Here is a 17,181-nt window from a genome sequence, read left to right on the forward strand (position 1 = left end):
ATTTTAAATGCTTGTTTTGCTGTTGTTTGTGCTTCCCAGTCTCCATTTTGAATTTCACAGAGTGGTGGTGGGGGGGGAATAAAGGAGGGTTGATGCCGGGGTTCTGGCATGCAATCCACCATTACTGGATATCATTGTTGCCTAAGGCTTGCAATAAATTTTGGGTAATAAATCGAAAATCGCTCCCATGCCTATATTAATAACAACAAAAATGGAGCCAGAAACTTACCAGGCTCAGGGACTACTTCTGCCTTTTGTGTTTCTGAGGCTGGTTCCGTGGCAGGCAGCCCCCCTCGGGATGGCATCAGAAAGCTCTTTGAGTAGGGACTCAAAATGTGTTGTAACTGCTCCAGCAGCAAAGTCTCCCTGGGGACCAGTTTGAGTACAAGAGTCACTTTGGCAGCCTCATCTGGCACTTGCCGGCACCTCTCCAATCCAATAGTGGTTTCACAGGTGAGAAGGTCACCATCCCAGCTGACCAGGCTATTATGATGTGCTGGTGGCTCAGTACAGTACCCAGCACCTGGTCAAACTCCTCATAAAAGGGACAGGAGGATGGCGAGTTCCCAGAGGTACAGTTCTCATCTCTGGCTTTCCAGTAGTTGGTCATGAGCCACTTAATCCTCTCCATGCACTGGTCACCAGTCCAGTGAATCCCCAATGCTGCCAGCTGGTACACGTGGCCATTCCTGGAACTACTGCTAAAGTCAAATCATTTGCTTGCGTTGTGCCAGAGGTTAACCAAAATCTGTCTGCTCCTGTGACCAGCTAGCAGCATGCTTGGTAAAAGGATTTCTTCATGTCCGTGGCCTTACAAATGCAGGAGAACATTCACTCTGCCTGCAGCTCAGTGGTTAGAACAAAATGGAAGGGTTAAATGCTGGTTCCATGGCAGGCAGCTCTCTTGGGATGGCATCAAAAAGCTCCTCTGAATAGGGACCCAGAATGTATTTGAACGAGGAGGTTGCTTCCGTTTCCTGGAAGTTGATTGACCAATCTTAGGATAGAAGGGTCAAAGGACATTGTCCCTTGGGATTGTGGGATAGGGTTGTTGGACCTCAGGACCTGAGTCTGTGGGACTCAGTCTGGGACTGAGCTGTGTGCGAATTACAAAATGATGGTTTGGGTCTGAACCCGCCCTTGGGTGTTGGGCTTGAATGCTCTATCCCTGCTGGGTCCTGCGGCCCAGGCTTGGGCCCAAGTTAGACAGAATTGCGTGTAGATGGAAGTGGGATTTGGACTTGAGCCCGAGTCTAAGCTCGAGCTCTCATTGCAATGTAGACATACCTTCAGTGTCTACAAGCTCTTACAAAATAATAACCATGACTCTTGGTAGAACAATACCCAAAATTACAAAAGGGAAAGCTCAACAAGTCAACCTAAATCTGTGTACCAAAGAACAGCAATAATTAACAAAATATTACATGCTTAATCAGATTTGAACCGAGCAATTAAAGTAAGAGAAATAATTAAATGTTAATAGACTTAGAGGAAAAGTTTGAAGGATATTTATGTAAAGTAATGACTTTACTTTAAATCTAGATTCTTTCCCTTTCCACAATGGGAATTCAACATTTGGGATCCTAAATATGATAGAAAATGAAATAATCATGAATCAAACAGTTCATCACCAAAAGACTACACAAGCAGAAAATCAATATGGGACCACTGCCAGAGGCCAATGGAAAAGGGTCAAAACTAGGAAATCAAATGACTGGAGGTTTTGAAATGACCCAGAGCTCTAAGAGAGGTTGAGAGCTAATTAGGGTACTAAAAGATCAATGAACTGAATCTGTACCATATCTGAGTTCCCCAGTAGAAAGGGGTTGCAGCTTCCTCAAAGTTGAACAACGATTTGATGTATTATGTTCACAATTTACAAATGATTCTTGGACATGGGTCTATATGTAATATCTCTTAATATATTTTTATAAATATCCAAAAAAGCTTCCCCCTCTCCCGCTCTCCTGCTGATAATAGCTCACTTTAAGTGATCACTCTCTTTACAGTGTGTATGGTAACACCCATTGTTTCATGTTCTCTGTGTATATAAATCTCCCCACTGTTTTTTCCACCGAATGCATCTGATGAAGTGAGCTGTAGCTCACGAAAGCTTATGCTCAAATAAATTTGTTAGTCTCTAAGGTGCCACAAGTACTCCTTTTCTTTTTGCGAATACAGACTAACACGGCTGCTACTCTGAAACAAGGTATAGTGTGTGTCTCGTGTGACCTTGAATGAAAATTGTCATATAACTTTAAATATGTGCAGGTGACAGCGTACATCAAAGAAGACGCAGTGGCCTGGACAAGAAATTGCATATTTATCTTTATTTTGGTATGAGGGCCAATATTAGGTTACAGTGTATTAGGTTACAGATACAGGATAAACTGAATTTTAGGGCTTCTGTGTTCAGTGAAATGGTTTTGCAGAAAATTAAGCGATATGAGTGGCAACTATGTTGTAAGAAACAAATATACATTGTTTCCATGATGGTGTGTCTTCTCCCCTCCCATCTCCCTATCTGACACTATTTGTTTTTTGTGGACTGTTTTTAAAATATGACAAAGCTGACAGCAAAAGCAGAACCATCAACTTTGCAAGACAAGCCATGCTAAACAACTTCACCAACCACAGAGTCTTGGGGTTTAGAATTTAGCAAGGCTGCATGCCACATCAAAGAGAAATTGCTGGCCCATCCTGTTTAAAATGAAAAGGGCAATTCTGGCCTTCATGACAATCTGGATGGGACTCCATGTTTATTTTCAATATTCCTGCACAAGTAAAAACTGTCTGCTAAAGATTACAGTATGCTACAAAGAGGTTTTTTTTAAAAATACAGGTTCGCCTTTTTGTATGCTAGGATAAAAAAATCTCATTTTATTTAATGGCATAGGAAGTTGGGGGATTTAAGCATGAGGTGGAAGGGATGAACCTAACATATTTAAGTCCTTTGCTGAATTGGGACTGTAGTGTCGCCACTCTTACTAAAGAGTGTTGCTGTCTTTACATTTTCTTATAGGTTTTCCTTTTTACTTGATTATGAAGTCATGAATTGCAGGAGTGAATTTTTGGTGTCTGTTTTTAAGGTCACTATTCTTGGTGCAGGTGTCCATCTATCTATTCAGAGACTTATATTATGCTTATTACTATGGTGGGCTGAGTATTTCTGGAATTCTCTGTCTCATAGATTCTCTTCTCTATGGGTCTTTGATGCCTCTTTGTGACAAAGGAAGATCAGATGATGCTTCCTCCAGATCCTGTTAATCTTAAGGGATTAGCTAGGATGGGTCATCTGATGTGGTCACTCTCCTAGGACAAGGGTCAGATCTTATAAAAAGAAATACTATTGCAATGGTCCAATCAGTGTAATAACACTAAGCATGAAATGTATTATTTTGGATCATTATGGGATTACTTGTTTTAAATAAGAGACAAAATCCAGAATCCCAACTGGAGCTCCAGTTCAATGAGGTACTTAAACTGTGCCTATCTTTATGCATATAAATTGTCCTATTGAAATCATTGAGACTACTAAGATTTTTTGTTAGTGTGTGCTTAAGCATGTGGCTGAACTGGGCCCTTGGATCTCCCTTGTGGTAGCACAATTTATTGCCTCTGAGTCCCTAGGCCAGCTTAATTTTTGAGTGTTTCAATTTATTTACATTCTACGTCATCATATCGCTCACTTTTACTGAGTTACTGAGTGTGATAAGTGATTTGAATCAAGTACATTTAAAAAACAAATGTCAAACAAATCAGGACCTTAACGTTTCCAGCTAAAGGAAACCCCAAGTTATGGCTCTTGTTCCTTCCTCTGTCTGCCTTTCCCCCCCATTAATATGGCATCGTGTTCACATTCAGAGATCCCTGCTGCATTATACTGAAATGCAATGGAGTACAGCTGAGAGCTGTAACTCTCATAGCTGTTTTATTTTATTTTTCAATGTGTATAATTGCTCTCCAAACTCTACTTAATTACTCTGCTTTCTGGGCTTTTTCCAGGTATCTCAATTTCAGTCCATGTCCCAGCACTTCAGAGTCAGTGTATTAAACTCTGACCCATCTTGAAATCCCTATAGCAAGGATTGAAAAAGAGGTGCCTCAAAACAATATATTTTTTTTAAATGAAATGTATAGACATAACAGTATAAAGAAGCCATTTATATGAGCCATTCAGTTTGTAGGATGATGAAGTGTGATTGTTGATATCAAACATTCTAATAAGTTCTTCAAAGCTGTCACAATAAAATGTTTTGTCTCAGAGGTGGAGAAGGTACAGACTGTTCACCAAAATGTGGCCTTCAATACAGCTAATGACCACTCTCTCACTTTTTAATATAAAGATGAGGCCCTTGGACAACAGTTCCCAGAGTGCAATGCTCCTCCACCTGATCAGAGAGAAGGGAATCGTGTGTTCTGACCTGTAGGATTCCGTTACTTGCATCACTCTGTTAAGAATAAGGATGGCTACAGTTTGCTTGACTTAATGTAAATTAAATCTGGCCTTCAAACTGCAAATGTGCAAACTGCCAGCATCTCTTGTAGTACAAAGTTTAAGCCTTCCTGAGGTAGTACATATTATGGAGACACTGTTAAAATGATTTTTGGGTGAGTTGTGATGATTCCCTCAGAAATGTTACACGTTATAATTTCAATCCGTATTGTAAAGCTGTAACAGTGTTCTTGTGAGGGTGCTCTGGAATTTGCATTGAAAATGTATTTTTTCTTTTCATTAGCCAATTTTCAAATCTTAAAACACAACAGATTTTTAAATAGAGTGACCCTAAATCATTTGCTGAAAAGTTTCCACTCCAAACTAAGGATTAAGTGGTATGTAAAATTAAGTTTTTTTAAAAAGTTGCTGTTTTTCCGTAGAGTGTGATGACAAAAGCATCTGAAGCCACAGAAAGTTCCTCCCTCCCCCTTTCATCCTTCTGTAATAAAAAACCAGCCAAACTCGTGTAGAAGAAAAATTGAAAGGGGGGCGGAAAGAAGCTTAAATACCAATTGTCAGTTCAAACCATTTTTAAGGTAAAATAATAAACCCCTTATAAAAGGAGCTTGTAATTCATGGTTGGTGCATCCTTAACTTTGTGCCATAACTGGTGCAGTTTTTTTCTAAAGACTTTTATCTATTCAGTTTTACCCCTTTTGGAGTATTAGCATTGTTGAAGCATTTAAATGAAATGACTTGCAAACGCATTGACACATAAAGGAAATTGAATAATATGTTTTCAATTAAATCTTTCAGTGTTGCAGGTTCATCCCTCTTTTTTGTTAACAGTGTTGTACAAAGACACTTTATGTAACAAGCATCACTGAGGGTCTCTGGAATATTTTGAACCTAAGTCTTTTGAATTCACAGGAATTACCCCATGTTAATAACTCAGCAAATAATTAGGCTATTAAAAATCTAGCATGTGATTAAACTGAAAGGAAAGTAGCACTGTTTTCAAATGGTCTGACAACGAGATCATAACCCTTTATCAATTTGAAATGTTCCCCTTTGGAAACACGAGGGGAATTACACAGCAGGGGTTTTTCATTCTGTGCATGTACATCACATGAAGAAATATTAAAGGCATATGAAGGCTCAGTAAATCATTTTGCTATTCAGACACTGAATTTCAGATAAGTGGAATATTTGCTAGTATTTTTACACTTTGTATCCTATTTCAAGACTTGAAAAGAATGGAATGTCTTTTTCCTACTTGCAGTAACGTTTATTGCTTCTTATTCAGCGCTTGCTAGTAAAGATAATAAAATGGGAGCATAAATCAGCCTATTTTAAGAGACCTCTTGTTTTATATAATAAACTTAAGATCAAATATTTGTTCTTTTAAAATGTATTATGCTGGTTTACATTCATTTCATCTGAAAACAACACAACTGCCTTTTTTTTTTTTTTTTTGGTAACTGCCATGTATTTTAGTAACCCCCCCCCCCCCAAAAAAAATCTTTCTGGATGTCTGACTACATTACTACATTCTCATCTTACCTTTTAGCTGAGTGAAAGATGTCTTTAGATAGAGGGGAATGCCTGCTTGCTGGATGTCACTGAAAGTTGCCACTTTCTGGATGCAAGGGTGCTCCTCTTGCAGCAGTCATGATTCACAGAATCTTTCAGCAGGCATTTCAGGAGGGTTAAAGTGAAGCAGCTTGCTAATTCAAGAGCCCTTTTTTGGTAGCTTTTGGACCTTTTAACTTTTTATCCAAAGCTAAGCTGAATCATGTGCTGGCTACTGAATGATGGATCTGCCTTCTGAGTCAGTTCCAGGAGAGAATAATTTTCTGTTTCCCAGCAGTTAAATGGCTCTGTATGAGAGGTGGAAGGGGATTGAGGATTCTGATTCGTCTGATCACATGTGTTAATTTAAAGATGGGTATGACATTTATTTTGGCATACATCTCTGTACTGGGGTGAGATTAGTATGACTTGAAAAGCAAAATCTCTAGTGTTTCTAATTAATCAAAATTATTTGTATACTTTAAGGAAAAAAAACCATTCTGTCATTATGGTGTCTTCCCATGTTTATTGCTCTGTTCATGCTATGGTATCAAAGTTCAGATTTCAGAATTGTTTGGATAATTTCTGGGAGGTCTTAATACTGATTCTACATCTGTTTTCTATCTTTGTGCTACTATGAGTGCTATAGGTACAACATAAGCCAGATTTAGGACATACAGGAGCTTTGCCTGAGTATGGACTGATGAATAGGGGTTTAAGACAATTGACTGTAGGTTTTAGGCTGGGACCCATGGAATAATCTTCTCTCCAGCCCCTCTTTCCTCACTCTTCCCCATTTGTGCTGTCCATTTTGGAACCCTGAGTATCTCCATTTGTCATACACTCCTCCGAAGCCCAGGTCACAGCTGTTAGTTTTATGATCAAAGAATATTACACTGGGTTCCATTGTAAGTCCATCACTTTTGCTCCTTAATTAGCTGGAGGAATGCCTAGTCATATAATACAAGATACTTCTTTATCGTCAGAGAAAGAGAGCTTTGCCTCTGGAGTATTTTCAGGCTCTGACCCTGGGAGAAAGAATAGGACCAGAAAGTCAAACTTAAATCTTGTGAATGGCAGTGCAGTGGTGTGTGTTAACTGTGGATCACTGAGGTGGTTTAGAAGTCTTTAAAGTTACTATTTAATTTTCACATTTTTATAATGTGATGAAGTGGGCCTCATGAAATACTGCATCTTTAAGTGAGTGCTGATACAAAAATGAACCAAACACCATCGTGGTTGCTTTTATGTAGTATTACAAATGAATCATAGAAATTGCAGATGAAAGATACCATTCTGTTGCCAGTGGAGAATATTTCCTACAGTACATTCTTAGAGATGGGCCAAAACTGGAACTTCAGATCAGAATACTTGGGAATTTCAGATAGTTTTGGATTTAGATCCCCAAATTCAAACCTGTCCGTATGGTTTTAGTTTTATGTTGGATCCAAAATAGGAAGGGGTTCGCTTTCCATTTCTGGTTCACATTTAGCCAAAATTTTGTCAGAATAGTTCTGTAGAAATTTTTTTGTCCTCAGATGGAAGAAATTCTTTAAGAGCTATTGATCTGCCTGATTGCCCCGTCAGTATGATGCCATCTACTTTGAACCCAAACTCTAGCCCTAATTCTGCCTAGAACTTGAGCTCTGTACTTAATGCAATCTAGACATGGCTTGGAACCCTGCCTTTCTACTCACCTTCATTTGAGTTTCCTTGGAAAATTATTCTAATTCAATACTATGGATGAATCTAAGTGGGATTGTCAATTTGTAACAAGACTGTTTTGAAGATAATGGGTGCAATCCTGGCCCCACTGAAGTCTTTGGAAGTTTTGCTATACAAACTCTGGTCCTCTTTTGCATATATATTGTGGCAAAATCTTTAATCACATGATCACCTACTATTTTTATCCACATGGTTTTCAGGGAATGAATCAGGGTTGGTTAGTGAGGCTGGTATCTACAGCACCTTTGCCTCATTTGTTGAAGAAGTTGGAAGGTTTGTAGTAAACATTGCGGGGGGGGGGGGGGGGGGTTTGGAGGAAGAGAAGGAATTGTCTCCTGGATAAAGCAGATGAAGGATTCTGTCCCTGCTTCTGCCACAGAATTCCTATGCAGAACAAGACTTTGCTTCTGATCCACTTGAGTTCAGTGGCAAAACTCCCAGTAACATCAATGGTGCAAGATGAGGCTCCAAATCCTTTAAGTCAAACGTGTTGCAGGTAACAGCTAATTGTATGCTCCTCATTTTCTAAGTGCTTCATATTGACACATGTTAGGTCCTGAGTTGCAGAAGTACTGAGCACTCACAGGTGCAATTGAAGTAAGTGAGAACTCTGCCCTGAGCATAGAAAGTGCCATTAAATGCTAAGTATTCTGAAAAATAAGGTCCTAGGCCTTCAAACGGTCACCCAAAATGAGTGAAAAGAAAAGAAGTACTTGTGGCACCGTAGAGACCAATAAATTTATTTGAGCATAAGCTTTCGTGAGCTACAGTGCACTTCATCGGATACATCCGATGAAGTGAGCTATAGCTCACGAAAGTTTATGCTCAAATAAATTTGTTGGTCTCTAAGGTGTCACAGGTCCTCGTTTTCTTTTTGCAGACACAGACTAACACGGCTGCTACTCTGAAACCTGCCAAAATGAGTGGACACTTCTGACCCTAGTGTCTCTGTGCCTCAGTTTTTGACCTTATAAAATGGGGATGATAATACCACCTCGTCTCACAGGATTAGGGTGCAGATAAATTCATTTAATGTTTGCCAGGCATACACGTATATTACAGTAATTAGTGTCACAGAAAAGCTAATGAGTAAATTGATAATTCTGTATTCAGAGCAATGTGTGCCGGGTATGCAGAAATAAGGCATCGGTCAACATACTGAATGATGAGGATAAAATGAAACATTGAACAGCTGCCTATTTGGTAAGCAGTGTCTGTTGTATGCACTGAATGAGGCAGGGGTCTTTTGGAAAAAATAGTGTGTGATTTGGTAATTAAAATCTGTATCATAATGCAGATGCACAGGAAACCTTAATACTGACATTTCCTACCTTTTCAGTGCTTGACTTTGTAACCTTAATGTTCTTTTAATGTAGGTTTCTTCTTTTTTCTTATTTATTTACTAAACTTTTTAAAAGGCAAACTGAAAAAATAAAATTTCCATCATGTAGGAACACATTGACTCCCACATTGTGTCATCAGCAGGACTGGAACTTTTACATCCATAGCACAGATCTCTGCCACTGGAACTAATGGAGCAATTGATTATCATTTTATACGTGGACCAGCCATAAATGGAGATGAATGTGCTATTTGCCAGCAGGATCCATAGGTATTTCCTGACAGCAAAGGAATGTTGAGACTCAGAAATCCTGATTTCAGTTCCCAGGTCTGGTGGTTACAGACCCCTCTGCTCCCATTCCCAAGCCTGGCTCCTTCTAGTCTGCCCCCTCTAGCATGCCTCTGTCCACTCCCTCCCATCACCTGGCTCTTGTCCTTCTCCTCCTCCGCCACCCTCCCCTGGCTTCTGTCTGCTCTCCTCCCTCCCTGACTTCCATGTGTCTTCTCTGTCCACTGCATTCCAGGTTATTTTCTTCTCCTCCAGGTTGATTGGGTGCCAGCAAAAAATTAGAGCATTGAGAGCATTTGAAAGATAATCTGTCTTTCAATTCTGGTGCCTCATGCCACTTAAGCCACAGGGAGGAGGAATTGCCGGGACTTTTCAGCTTGGAAAAGAGACGACTAAGGGGGATATGATAGAGGTCTATAAAATCATGACTGGTGGAGAGAAAGTAAATAAGGAAGTGTTATTTACTCCTCATAACACAAGAACTAGGTGTCACAAAATGAAATTAATAGGCAGCAGGTATAAAACAAACAAAAGGAAGTATTTCTTCTTACAATACACAGTCAACCTGTGTAACTCTTTGCCAGAAGGTGTTGTGAAGGCCAAGTCTATAACAGGGCTCAAAAAAGAACTAAATAAATTCATGGAGGATAGTTCCATCAGTGGCTATTAGCTGGGAATGGGCGACAGGGGATGGGATGGATCACTTATGAAAGTTTTGCTCGGCCCTGGAGCCTTGGGATGGAGTTTGCTCGGTTGCTCTGTGGTGATTTCAAATGTCTAGTCTGGTTGATACATAGGAGCTTTGTGAGGATGGACTACGCTCATTACAGATGGAATCTTTGGAGAATTTAGCTACTGAACCCTAAGAAGCCTCTACTGCACCTGTGCAAACTGAAAATTAGGACAGATTTTCACTGGGATGTCAGAAAGGGCAATTCTTAACACCAGGGTAATGCCTCTGCCAGATTTCAAGTCTCTCTCCAAAGCATACCAGTGCTAGAGCTTCCCAGTGAAACAGTTGTAAGATTTTTTAACATCCAAGAGTCCAAAGTGGATTGTTTGAGTGGACAGAAGAGTGGAAGTCATAAGAACATAAGAATGGTCATACTGGGTCAGACCAAAGGTCCATCCAGCCCAATATCCTGTCTACCAACAATGGCCAATGTGCCAGGTGCCCTAGAGGGAGTGAACCTAACAGTTAATGATCAAGTGATCTCTCTCCTGCCATCCATCTCCACCCTCTGACAAACAGAGGCTAGGGACATCATTCCTTACCCATGCTGGCTAATAGCCATTAATGGACTTAACCTCCATGAATTTATCCAGTTCTCTTTTAAACCCTGTTATAGTCCTAGCCTTCACAACCTCCTCAGGCAAGGAGTTCCACAGGTTTCACAGGTTGTGCACTGTGTGAAGAGCTTCCTTTTCTTTGTTTTAAACCTGCTGCCCATTAATTTCATTTGGTGGCCCCTACTTCTTATATTATGGGAACAAATAAATAACTTTTCCTTATTCACTCTCTCCACACCACTCATGATTTTATATACCTCTCTCATACCCCCCCTGAGTCTCCTCTTTTCCAAGCTGAAAAGTCCTAGCCTCTTTAATCTCTCCTCATATGGGACCTGTTCCAAACCCCTAATCATTTTAATTGCCCTTTTCAGAACCTTTTCTAATGCCAGTATATCTTTTTTGAGATGTGGAGACCATATCTGTATGCAGTATTCAAGATGTGGGAGTACCATGGATTTATATAAGGGCAATAAGATATTCTCAGACTTATTCTCTTTCCCTTTTTTAATGATTCCTAACATCCCGTTTGCTTTTTTGACTGCCGCAGCGCACTGCGTGGACGTCTTCAGAGAACTATCCACGATGACTCCAAGATCTTTCTCCTGATTAGTTGTAGCTAAATTAGCCCCCATCATATTGTATGTATAGTTGGGGTTATTTTTTCCAATGTGCATTACTTTACATTTATCCACATTAAATTTCATTTGCCATTTTGTTGCCCAATCACTTAGTTTTGTGAGATCTTTTTGAAGTTCTTCACAGTCTGCTTTGGTCTTAACTATCTTGAACAGTTTAGTATCATCTGCAAACTTTGCCACCTCACCGTTACCACTTTCTCCAGATCATTTATGAATAAGTTGAATAGGATTGGTTTTAGGACTGACCACTAGTTACCCCTCTCCATTCTGAAAATTTACCATTTATTCCTACCCTTTGTTCCCTGTCTTTTAAACAGTTCTCAATCCATGAAAGGATCTTCCCTCTTATCCCATGACAACTTAATTTACGTAAGAGCCTTTGGTGAGGGACTTTGTCAAAGGCTTTCTGGAAATCTAAGTACACTTTGTCCACTGGATCCCCCTTCTCCACATGTCTGTTGACCCCTTCAGAGAACTCTAATAGATTAGTAAGACATGATCTCCCTTTACAGAAACTATGCTGACTTTTGCGCAACAATTTATGTTCTTCTATGTGTCTGACAATTTTATTCTTTACTGTTGTTTCAATTAATTTGCCTGTTGCTGATGTTAGACTTACCAGTCTGTAATTGCCAGGATCACCTCTAGAGCCCTTCTTAAATATTGGCGTTACATTAGCTATCTTCCAGTCATTGGGTACAGTAGCTGATTTAAAGGACAGGTTACAAACCATAGTTATTAATTCCACAATTTCAAATTTGAGTTCTTTCAGAACTATTGGGCGAATGCCATCTGGTCCCGGTGACTTGTTACTGTTAAGTTTATCAATTCCAAAACCTCCTCTAGTGTCACTTCAATCTGTGACAATTCCTCAGATTTGTCACCTACAAAAGATGGCTCAAGTTTGGGAATCTCCCTAACATCCTCAGCCAGGAAGACTGAAGCAAAGAATTCATTTAGTTTCTCCGCAATGACTTTATCGTCTTTAAGTGCTCCTTTTGTATCTCGATCGTCCAGGAGCCCCACTGGTTGTTTAGCAGGCTTCCTGCTTCTGTTGTACCATTTTGTTATTACCTTTTGAGTTTTTGGCTAGCTGTTCTTCAAACTCCTTTTTGGCTTTTCTTACTACATTTTTACACTTAATTTGGCAGTGTTTATGTTCCTTCCTATTTACCTCACTAGGATTTGACTTCCACTTTTTAAAAGATGCCTTTTTATCTCTCACTGCTTCTTTGAGAACTTCATAAGCCTACCAAAAACTTTAGTCATTTTAGCTAGGAGACTCTTCGCATGCAAGCACAACAGCAAAACATTTATATATACTTCTTCAGGAGGAGAGGTGCACTTATCCCAAACACCTTCCCATTATTGTCCTGTACCATTTGGAAACTCCAGCAAAAAATGTGCAACAGTGCTTATAGTACCGTAGAGATTAACAAATTTATTTGAGCATAAGCTTTTGTGAGCTCACAAAAGCTTATGCTCAAATAAATTGGTTAGTTTTTAAGGTGCCACAAGTACTCCTGTTCTTTTTGTGGAAACAGACTAACATGGCTGCTACTCTGAAACCAGTGCTTATAGTGACTCCTTCTTGAGACACATGATTCTCTAATTTAGCAAGCAGCCAGTGCCTGCTATGTTTTTGCCTCACAAGACAAGATCTGTTACCAAGGGCCTATTTCTCTGTCATGAACCTGAGAGACTGAGCCTATCTACGTGATTTTTGAGAGGAAACACTTGAATGGCTGTTCAGTCAGTGTAATCAACACTTTACTTGCTTCCACAAAGTATCTTTCTCATAATTTTCAAAAGTGACTATTGACTTTTGGACCTCAAGTTTTGGTTACCCAGCTTGAGAAACTTTAAAAGGACCTAATTTTCAGAAAGTGCTGAACACCCTCTTTTGAAAATTTAGCCTTTTTAAGGTGTCTCAAGTTGGCCATCCAATTTCACTAGCTAATTTGGAAAATCTTGGCCTAAATATTGTGGAAGTGGAAAAAGGGATAAAGGGAATTTGGATGCAGACCTCTTCTTTCCAGAATGAGCAGGAGTCAGGCTAACTCTAACCGTACTAACGCGAGACTTTAAGGCAGGGCCTGGGCGAGTGGGAAAAACTGTAAGAGAGGTTGTTTTGACCTTGTGTAAGATAAGAATGGAATGCAGACTATAGCAGAAATTGCTGAGAAAAATAAGATATCAGGAAGGAATATGTATAAACAAAATGCAGCTGTTGATTATTATTGTACATAACAAAAGGTATAAATGCTTGCCCTAATTGTTTATCTTTTGAGAGACCTGCCGAGGAAGGGGGAATCCCTGTTCCGGGTGTACTCTCTCCCTCCTTGTAATTGCTTGAGAATAAAGACTGTTTCTGACTTGCTGCAACCAACATAAGAGTGAAGGCTCTGTTTCTTCCACAATATGAATAGGATTATATAATTTGTGAGGCAAAAGTCTTCCAATTTCTCCTTATAACGGTGTTGTTTTTTCCTTTGTGAAGAGTTTATTTGTGTGGCATTTTTGGAAACAATAGGCTCAATACCAGACAGATTTTTATTTTAAAGTAGTATATCTTTAAAATAATATTTGCACAGGAAATTAATTTGTAAGATGAGCCAAACAGAGAAAAACATAGTGAGGGGTGCGAAGTAGTTGTAGAAGATGTGCCAATAAAATCACTTTGTTTCATGGGATCACTTGCACACTGTTTTACAAAAAAGAGTCTTCATTTCCTAGTGGATAGCAAACAGCAAACGTCTACATGAAAGTAACATTAAAAGGCACATTTTCAGGGTGTTTCCTGTCTCGTTCCACTGTACTGAAAACTGTTGCAGGTCTTAACCCTGGAGTCATCAAACAAACAAAACCCCCATTGATTGTCAGTGGGGGTTATGTCTCATATAACAGTTCAGCATTGCACTCTAAGGATATAACTTTAACTTGTACAGGCAAAGCAGTTCAAAATTAAGGCTGAAATGGTGTCCTTTGCTCATTTTGCTATGCTTAAGTTACTGTTATTGAAGATCTTACTTACCATATGTCTTTCACATCATGCTGAGTTAAGAATTGCTTTTCAGCCTTCAGTCTTGGCACTTCCTTTTGTTGGTTTATATTGGGCCCTTAATGCTACTTTGACATAGCAATTTTTGAAGTTTAAATTTTTGTTAAAAACAAATTAGATCATTTGTGGATTTGTAAGATGTTAAATTCATGATTTTTCAGTGAGCTTTAATAAGTATTGATGTACATTAACATTAGAAAACATTAGACCTCCTAATGACTCATCTTATATCTACAAAAAGTCTGTTCCTGGTAAAAGATCTAACAGGATATATCCATAAACAGGCACCATTTGTAAGAACCGAACTTCATTAGATTATTAAGATGTCTGTGACTGAAATTTACAACTTTGTTAAATATTGTAAGTAGCAGAATGCCATTCCTCTGCTGTATGCAGGAGCTTTCCTCTTATCAGTTCAGTTCTTTTTCTTTTTTTTTTCAGCTTTCTGTCACACCTCCCTCATTAATTTGGCTACTGCAATAAATCTTTGTCAAAAGGAACATTTTTGCAGCATGTGAACTGGATTAATCTGACCTCTGGAAACTTGTTCCCAAAACTGAGCACTCTTGACTGATACTGTTTTGACCCTGACTGCTACATGTTCTGTCATCTGTATTATTACAGAGTAGTTTGGCTGTCTTTGTGACAATGGAAGCTTTCTGCCCTCTAGAACCACATTGCGGGCCATCTCCTTTAGTTTCAATAGTATTGAAGGCTCAGTACCTCTTGCCAACAGATAAACTTGATTGTTAGCCCTTTCCTTCACTTAAAATATATTTTTTTCTTTTCACCTTCCAGAAAGGAGGGACTAGAGTGCCACACATCCTGGCCATACGTGCCATGACATCACTTCAGATCAGTGATTTTTGGGTATCTTCTCTATTCCATTGTAAAGAAGTGGCTTTGGGGTGGCGGGGATTAACCTAGCACAGGGGTTCCCAAACTTGGTTCATGTCTTGTTCAGGGTAAGCCCCATGGCTGGCTGTGAGACGCTTTGTTTACCTGAGCGGACGCAGGTACGGCCGCTTTCAGCTCCCAGTGGCCGTGGTTCGCTGTTCCCAGCCAATGGGAGCTGCGGGAAGTGGCGTGGGCTGGGCCACCACTTCCTGCAGCTCCCATTGGCCGGGAACCACGACCACTGGGAGCTGTGAGTGGCCGTACCTGCGGCCGCTCAGGTAAACAAAGTGTCTTGCGGTCTGCCAGGGGCTTACCCTGAACAAGACGCGAACCAAGTTTGGGAACCCCTGTCCTAGCACAATGGAGCCCCAGTCTTCTTGGGGACCTCTAGTCGCTACTGTAATACAAATAATAAAATTATAATTGAAAGTCCATGTTAGTGATACAGGTGTACTTCATATTCTCCTTTCGATACATGCATGTCACTTTACTTCCATTAACTCTGAGGGTCCTTACTTGTATATTTTTGTATCCCACACTTCTTAAATCAGTTATTTATATTCTGAGTCATAGTGGTTAGGCGACAAAGTTTGCACTACGCAGTATTTGTAAAGTTATCTTTCTCTGGATACATTGGGCCATATCCTCAGCACTGCCCGCATCCTTTTTGCACTGGTCCAGCTTCCCTAAGGGAACTTAAAGCTATCTCAAATAGGGAGCTAAGGATTCCCAATTGGCTTTATTCTGCCTGCTTTCCGCCTCTCCACCCCTTCAGGAGTGGAGAGGAGGTCAGCCAGGGATAGAAGAAGCAGAGCTAGAGCCAGTGCACAGTACTCTGGCTGATCCTTGGCTGTGGGACTTTTCCAGCCAGCATAACTTAGAAAAGACTTACGGGCTGGGCACTGATTTAACTCCCAGTGGCCCCAGAAAGGAAGGAATGGAAAGATGAGTTAGAACCACCTTCTCCCACAGTCATCCCAGATGTGCCAAGCATAAATTTGACGCAGCTGAAGATCTATCCTGGTGTACATAGTAGGCCCTTTTTTTCTAGTTTAAAATATTAATTCCTCTGGCCAGAGGGGGCCATGCACTCTTATTATTTTACACATTTGATTGAAATTAAGATAGTCTTGGACATTAAATATTGATTCAAAATATTTCATTTATATTTGGAGAAAGATTTCTCATTTTCAGTTGTAAACATATTGTAAAAATTAAAAATTAAGTTTAATAGTCTAACTATTGTAGCTCTTACATCAGTTTTAGATAATCATTCCATGTACAGATATTTTCCCATATACTTATAATTGCTAGAGTATCCAGTCCCTTTACAGAGAAACTGGAGCATCTGGCTCTGGATCAGGATATTCGAGATTTCTTAAATTGTTGTTTAGTCGTAGGTGAAAATCATCAGAATAATCATGATGGCTTTCTTCTCTGGCTCAAGTCTAATGTTTTAGTCACAAAATAATCTTAAGAAGGTAATATCTTACGAACTTTTGTATCACCATGCTATATAGAAAACTGAATACTGACTGCACCACAACTAATGTGGGGCAGATTTTTTCTGGGGCTTACCCAAAGAAAGGCAGCTCTGTTGGGTTTTTTTTTTGGGGGGGGGGGGGGTGGAGGAGGAAGAGGGTCAGAAAATGATGTTAAAAAGGTGCTTGGTGGTCAGCTTTGCAGCAGTGACTCTCCCCGTCACCCCACCCCCAGGAATGTGCATAAAGGTACAAAACCTGGGTGGAGCAAGTCTCTTTGCTCCATGCAGCAAGGAAGCTGCCTCCCTCCCCTAGTGGATGTGAATGGCAGGCTGGGCTGGACCTGCTGTGGTCTTCACGCTAGTCGCCCCTTTTAAAGGGGGGCTGGGAAGGAATTTTTCCCACCCCACCACAATTGGCTTCAGTGGGGTGTGGTTTTTTTGCCT

The 17,181-nt window shown here is 40.0% G+C and overlaps 2 protein-coding genes across 4 annotated transcripts in view; one reads left to right on the forward strand and one right to left on the reverse strand.

The window, feature by feature from the left end:
• Window positions 1–6,301, reverse strand: part of COL10A1 (collagen type X alpha 1 chain) — an 81,776-nt gene extending 75,475 nt beyond the window's left edge. Inside the window, exon 1 of the mRNA XM_073337113.1 lies at window positions 6,002–6,301. The gene's annotated coding sequence lies outside the window, so the exon portion shown is untranslated. The remainder of the gene's footprint in view (window positions 1–6,001) is intronic.
• Window positions 1–17,181, forward strand: part of NT5DC1 (5'-nucleotidase domain containing 1) — a 238,149-nt gene that overhangs the window by 101,387 nt on the left and 119,581 nt on the right. The window lies entirely within an intron of this gene.

The sequence above is a fragment of the Lepidochelys kempii genome, chromosome 3 (genome assembly GCF_965140265.1).
Source record: "Lepidochelys kempii isolate rLepKem1 chromosome 3, rLepKem1.hap2, whole genome shotgun sequence".
NCBI classification, from domain to species: domain Eukaryota; kingdom Metazoa; phylum Chordata; order Testudines; family Cheloniidae; genus Lepidochelys; species Lepidochelys kempii.